General features: G+C 38.9%; 1 protein-coding gene across 5 annotated transcripts in view; it reads left to right on the top strand.

Annotated features, from left to right (window-relative positions):
- hhat (hedgehog acyltransferase) overlaps window positions 1–7,500 on the top strand; it is a 47,181-nt gene that overhangs the window by 18,218 nt on the left and 21,463 nt on the right. The gene's annotated exons all lie outside the window — the stretch shown is intronic.

The following is a 7,500-nucleotide window of genomic DNA, read 5'->3' as shown; positions in this document are numbered from 1 at the left end:
CCAGTGAGAGACAAGATTTTGAAATATTCTCTGGTTGAAGAAACAGTTTTAGGGTACGTACTAGATTCTTGTCCATACTAGAATTTAATCTAATAATTCTATTTCACAGCATGTTAACAACGGGCTACTTACACAAAAACATTTGCGTTATATTTACCATGGGTCCTGCGTTTTAGAAGGATTTAGAAAACCACAGCTGAGCAAACAGACGGAAAAAACAAACCTCGTCTATTTTGTTAGAGAATTTTATTGAAGTGAATTTAAATGAATACCAAAAGTTTCATATAAAAACATTTACATATAATTTTTGTTAATACAGATAATGCATTAAGGCAGGAAGGCATGATGTGATAATCACTTATAGATATTTCAGAGTACTGTACATTATTGTTGTTATTATGGACGCTTTGGAGAGCGTATTGGTGAAGAGAGCGCTTCATTCTTCCTCCACCATGGAGCCGTAAATCATGTCACTGCTAATTGATAAAAAGGGGAACAGCTGAATATTTTAATGCAGCCATCATACTGATCTAATAAAGCTTAATAAAGAAACTAATATGATGCTCTGAAACTTAAATAAAGATGCATTACAGATCTAATTATAGACCTTCTGTTCCTGCCGAATGCACAGATATACACACATATCACTGTTTGTCATTAACCTGGAGTACACACACACACACACACACACACACACACACCTCCTTCTGAAAAGGAAGTTTTAGTTTGGATGCAGGAATCATAAGCAACGCAATGCCGCCAGTGGAGCATCAGTCATAACCGTCAAACAGGCAGCATTATTTATGCAGTTATTCTTATAATGTATTCATAAATATTGAATAGTCACAGCTTATAAACATCATAACGAAAATCTTATATTACTTATTACTAATTGATGAAATAAAAATGAAAGTGAAGTTAAAAAAAATACACATCATCTTGAATCTGTTCCATTAAATAGTTTTACTAAAACATACAAGTCTTTGTGTTTGAACAGACGCTTTATTTTGACCTTTATACGTTTCTGTGATTTGCATTTTTTCATTAATGGAAACAGTGGAGAAAATGGCTTGGTCCTAAACGGAGGCCGAACTGCTTAAGGAGAAGTGCAATTAGTGAAAGTTATTAACACGAGCTGTAGCCTGGAGGAGAATCTCAGGCTTTTACAGGCCTGACTGCACAACAGTGACCAACAGAAAACCAGGAGCTATATATACAGTACACATCATACTGTAAACATGACAGAGTACGACTTTATTCAAGTTTATTTGTGTAGTGAATTTAACGATAGACATTGTCACAAAGCAAATTTACAGAAATATATAAATTTTAAATTTATAAATTTATCCCGAATGAGCGAGTCAGAGGTGACGGTGGTGAGGAAAAACTCCCTGGGACGATATGAGGAAGAAACCTTGAGAGGAACCAGACTGAAAAGGAAACCCATCCTCATCTGGGTGACACCCGATAGTGCGATTATAAATCATTCCCTTCTACAACTGTGTGCTATAGAGTCATAAAGTGCAGTTGTGTAAACAGGAAATTCATTATAGGTTTCACATGAAATCTATTTTGTTGAAGTTATCAGCTGTTCACTGATGAGACTTGAGTGCAAAACTGTTTGTGGGAATCACAATCCTAAAGCAGTCATAGAAATTGTAGTCCTAAATGATTGTAGCAAAACTGTTCATGGCAATTGTAGTCCAAAGCCATCGTCATGATTTTTAAGTGCTACCATCCACAGGAATCTCAATGATCTTCAGGCTGTCCATGTGGGGCCATCCTCATCAGCAGCGTGCGATCTCAATGTACTTTGCGTGCAGAGTGCAAGCAGGGACTCCGGCAAGACTAGCTGTGACAGCATAACTAAAAGGGAGAGCCAGAAGCTAACACAGACACGAGGGCACCCTGGGACATAAAGCAGCAGCCACTCCACCATCGACAAACCTGAGTGAACGTGTGAGAGTGGGGGGGCGACAGCATCCAAACATCCCAGTTCACCACAACACTCTATGCCTGTGAAACCCTCCAGACCTGCCCCTGTACCTAAGAAAAAACTATTCACTAAAGGCTTGACTAAACAAATATGTTTTCAGCCGAGACTTAAACACTGAGACTGTGTCTGAGCCCCGAACACTAAGTGGAAGGCTGTTCCATAACTGTGGGGCTTTGTAAGAGAAAGCTCTACCCCAGCTGTAGCACGCACTATTCAAGGTACCAACAAATAGCCTGCCCCTTTTGATCTGAATAGGGTTAGGTTAGGTTAGGTTCAACTTTATTGTCATTGTCAGAGTACGAGTACAGAGACAACGAAATGCAGTTAGCATCCAACCAGTAGTGCAATAGCAAATGAATGAAAATGAGATAACAAGGTTATGGTGCAATAAGTTAACAGTGTACAGTGTACAGTGGTAAACAGTATGATGCATTTCAGTAATGCAAATGGCAATTAAGTTAAATGGAATAAATTAGAATTATGGTGCAGTTAGTTGTAGGCAAGTAGGCATAAATTATTATAAATAGGCATAAATTATAATGTTAGCAAACACAATTTAGCCTTATGTGACTGAGCGGCTCACTGGAGCTTTCACTCTCTCAGTGATTTAGGTAATGAAGTTAGGATTTGTTTACTCCTGCTACATCAACTTCACCCCCTCGTCTCATTGAGGTTTTTATTTTTAATTATCATTAGCAAATACAGATATTTCACTGTCACTGTTATGCAAGGCTTTCCTCAGGGATGGGTACTTGGACCTTCTTCTATTTATAACACAAACACCCATACACACACACATATATGCACTTAATATTATAAATTGTATATGTTTTGTATTAGTCTTGTTTTTTTGCTGTAATTAATCATGCAATTATCCTTGTGAAGTTTTCGGATTATGGAAGAGCGTTATATAAACTGGACTTATTACTGTTATTATAATTATCATAATTTTTTTCCCAGTTGCTCTACAGTCGCACTCTGTGATGTTTACAGTATGATGTGTACTGTATATTTAGCTCCTGGTTTTCTGTCAGTCACTGTTGTGCAGTCAGGCCTGAGATTCTCCTCCAGGCTACAGCTCGTGTTAATAACTCTCACTAATTACGCTCCTGTTTACGCAGTTCAGCCATTTTCTCCAGTTTCATTAACAACAAAATGCAAATCGCAGAAATATTTAAAGTTGAAAATAAAGCATTTTCTCACACAAAGACTTGTACATTTTAATAAAACTGAGTAAATGATGCGCATAAAGAATCCAACTACGATGGCATGGTTTTTATTTTTTTTTATTTTATTGTATGATGGTGTGTTTTTGGTTTTACATGAGCACCTTGATGTGCCCATCACGTGTGTGTGTGTGTGTGTGTGTGTGTGTGTGTGTGTGTGTGTGTGTGAGAAGCTCGGTTTTGAGTTGTTTTTGTAAGAATGTGAGACTCAGGAGCCACACATCCATCTTTTTGCACTGACAGGACATTAGTAGTGTTTCCAAATTCTGGCTTTTTGCAGAGAATGAGAGCAGCGAGGGATTTACAGAGCCAGTGAGAACATGACAACAGCAAAAGAACTTGTGGAGCTGATATGATGTGATGTGTAGTTCATATAGGACTAAATTATTTTTATATATTGTGGAGCAGAGAGAGAAGGAAAGTGAGAGATTAATCTGGTAGAGAAAGGGATGTAGAGGAAGAGAGATGCTGTGAAGTGAGATGAATTGAGATGAAGTGAGATGAAGGGCAGAAGTGATTTTCATGCCTTAATGTTTTCTCTCATGAGACACATTCAACTTTACAGAGTGCTGAAGGTCATTAAAATCCCTGTTCTCAACTTCAGTCAGTTTATCATTTAGAATATTCCAGAAACATGCAACATATTGAAGGTGTGGTGTATGGAACAGTCCAGCTGTTTCAGTGGTTGAGGTGGTTGTTTTACTGGTTATTGTTAATGGTTATAGTAGTGGTTGTTGTAGTGTATTAACCTCACTAACCTGTTGCTAGAATAAAATGTAATAGTGTTTAAAAAAAAGGTAATAATGCTTTACTCAGAAAAGCTAATGTTATTAATAAATAAAGTCTATTAATAGGAATAATAGGAATCAATGGGAAGAAGCACATTGTGCATCATGTTAAGATAATGCTAAGTCGAATGCACTGGTTTTCTTAGCTGCATTTGTGTTTAGGGTGAAATGTCCCTGTGTGTAACCTGTGTTCATTTCCTGCTGACTGTGACTCTGGAGGTCTGTGTGTGTGTGTGTGTGTGTGTGTGTGTGTTCTTTGGGGGATTAAACACCGCAGTTTAGTTAATTAAAGCTGTAGAAAATAGGACCAGGTGCGACAGAGGAGCTAAAGCACTAAACTGTTAATTGCAGTGGCTTTCGGTGTTTTAAATACAGGATAAAGTTCTGCGCTCACTGATTTCAGTCCTGATCCAAGCAGAAATGTTCAAACTGGTGTCAGAGCAGCAGCTCAGGCTCAAACCCAAATCCTACCTGGTGCGACAGTGGCTTTGGAAAACACAGGAGATTAATTAAGGAAGCGTGGCCGGGTGTCACTTGTGTGCAGGTCTGTTTTTCCACTTAATTCCTCAGGTGATTAACTGAAGACTTACTAGACGTGTTTCTAGCCTCAGTCCTGCTTTGTGTGTTAAAGTGGTTTGTTACACGCCCTCGTACACTTTCCCTCATGACTCATCACTCTTTCCCTCACACTTGACTTTGACATCAAGAGCGTTGTGTAATTAAAGTGATTTGTTTAGATTTATACACACTCCATTTCCTTTAATCTATAGCTCATCATAGCAGCATGCTAACTCTGTGGTGTGCTAATGAAGCATATTGCAACGCCTTGTGGATAAGCTCCGCCCCTTCAGCCTACGATGCCGTTTATTATGTAGCTTACAGTATTTTATATTATATTGCATAATATTACTGCATTCTTTTACTTTAATTTGTTACATTGTGATGTTACACTGTCTTACATCATGCTGTTGTTGAATTCTGGATTCTGATTGGTCAGAAAGTGTTGATTAATTTTCTATAACAGCAGCTCTGACAGTAGTGCAGCCGTAACTCACAGGTCTATAATGCCTTTGCTGTAATACGTTATCGTTTCTATAGTAACAGCTCATTCACAGGGACGTGTACAGCGGACGCTCCACTTAAATGGATTAAAAAAAATCATTGATATGGTGAAGTTTTCTGCAGAGTAAGAGACGTATATTTAACATTTATAGAAGGAGCCTCCAGTGTCAGCGCTTACGTTGCAGCATGTTATTTTGTTACGTGGCACTTTAAGTAGCATTGTTCGTACCTCCAAACTCATTGCCTTTCCATATCTTCAATTCAACTCAATTCAATTTTATTTATATAGATGGACAGTGGACATTGTAACAAAGCAGCTTTACAGATAATGCGATATAGATTTAGATTTAGATTTAGAAAGCCAGAGTCAACAGTGGCAAGGAAAACTCCTTTAGATGACATGATGAAGAAGCCTTGAGAAGAACTAGACTCAAAAGGGACACCGGATAGTGAGAATATAAATCATAAATCATGAATGTATACTATAGCATCAAGCTCTGCTAATGTTGGAAACAGCTTCAGTATAAGCATCATGGTCATTGTGGATTTCAGTAGAGTCTATAATATCCAAGTGAAGTTATACACTGTATAATAAATGAGACTTGAGCATAGTTTTTGGTCAGTGTAATCTTTAGGCTGTCCAAGTGAGAAAATCCACAATCAATTTTGGGGTATCTGTGTGGCACCACCCACAGCAAACCCATGGCAAACTTTAGACTATCCATGCGAGGGAGAGAACACAGAGTATTAGGTATGCTCTTATTCTGTAGTGCTTTAAGAAGATGTACATTGTGTGCAGAGTGCAAGCAGGGACTCCGGTAAGACTAGCTATGACAGCATAACTAAAAGGGAGAGCCAGAAGCTAACACAGACATGAGGGAGTCCTGGGACATAAAGCAGCAGCCTCTCCATCGTCGACACACCTGAGTGAACGTGTGAGAGTGGGGGGGCGACAGCATCCAAACATCCCAGTTCACCACAACACTCTATGCCTGTGAAACCCTCCAGACCTGCTCCTTTACCTAAGAAAAAACTATTCACTAAAGTCTTGACTAAACAAATATGTTTTCAGCCGAGACTTAAACACTGAGACTGTGTCTGAGCCCCGAACACTAAGTGGAAGGCTGTTCCATAACTGTGGGGCTTTGTAAGAGAAAGCTCTACCCCCAGCTGTAGCACGCACTATTCAAGGTACCAACAAATAGCCTGCACCTTTTGATCTGAGTAGGTGTGGAGTGATGTGGTCATATCTTCTGGTTCTAGTAAGGACTCTCGCTGCTGCATTCTGGACTAACTGGAGCTTGTTTATGCTTCTACTGGAGCATCCAGACAGTAAGGCATTACAATAATCCAACCTAGAGGTAACAAATGCATGAACTAATTTTTCTGCATTGTGTAGTGACAATATATTTCTTATTTTAGTAATATTTCTGAGATGAAAGAAAGCGATCCTAGTTATATTATCTACATGAGCTTCAAAAGAAAGACTGGAGTCAATAATCACACCAAGGTCTTTTACTGCTGCACATGATGAAACAGAAAGGCCATACAGAGTTATTATGTAATCAGAAAGCTTACTTCTAGCTGCATGTGGTCCTAGTACAAGTACTTCTGTCGTGTCAGAATTAAGTAAGAGAAAGTTTATAAGCATCCAGTTTCTAATGTCTTTTACACATTCCTCAACTTTATTAAGCTGGTGTCTGTCATCTGGCTTTGCTGAAACATACAACTGTGTGTCATCAGCGTAACAGTGGAAGCTAATACCATGCTTACGGATAATTTTGCCCAAAAATTCTAAATGACATATGTTTGCTATAAAGATCTTAAAATGCGTTGAATTTATGACTAGGCTTTTGTGTGCCGCCTACATTATCATTATAAATAACTGCAACACCTCCTCCTCTGCCAGTTAGACGGGGCTGATGTATTTAACTGTATCCAGGAGGACTAGCTTCATTTAATGCTACATACACGTTTGATTTAATCCACGTTTCTGTTAAACACAGTACGAAACAGTTAAACAATCAGAGCTTTAGATCTAATATTCAACAGTCCTAGCTTCAGCTCAATGGTGCTGGCTACGCATTCAGTGTGATCTAATTTTATGTTAATTAGGTTACTAAAACAAACTGTGTGAGTATTTCTATATTTTTGTTTAGCTCGGGGAACAGACACAGTCTCAATACAGTGGAACCTAAGTGACGATGGCCCTGGATTGTCACCGATTAACTAGGCCTGTTCTGAGACTATGTGCTATGCTGCAAGAAATGAGAGCAGCACCTTCCCGAGTGAGATGGACACCGTCCCGCCCTAACAGGCCAGCCTTGCCCTCAAAGTTAGTCCAATTATCTATAAAGCCCACATTGTTTTTGGAGCACCACCTGGACATCCAGCAGTTCAGCGACCATAACCTGCTGTAAGCCACATC

The sequence above is a fragment of the Pangasianodon hypophthalmus genome, chromosome 10, assembly GCF_027358585.1.
Source record: "Pangasianodon hypophthalmus isolate fPanHyp1 chromosome 10, fPanHyp1.pri, whole genome shotgun sequence".
NCBI classification, from domain to species: Eukaryota; Metazoa; Chordata; class Actinopteri; order Siluriformes; family Pangasiidae; genus Pangasianodon; species Pangasianodon hypophthalmus.
The sequence above is the reverse complement of the archived record's forward strand: the minus strand, read 5'-3'. Positions and strand labels throughout refer to the sequence as shown.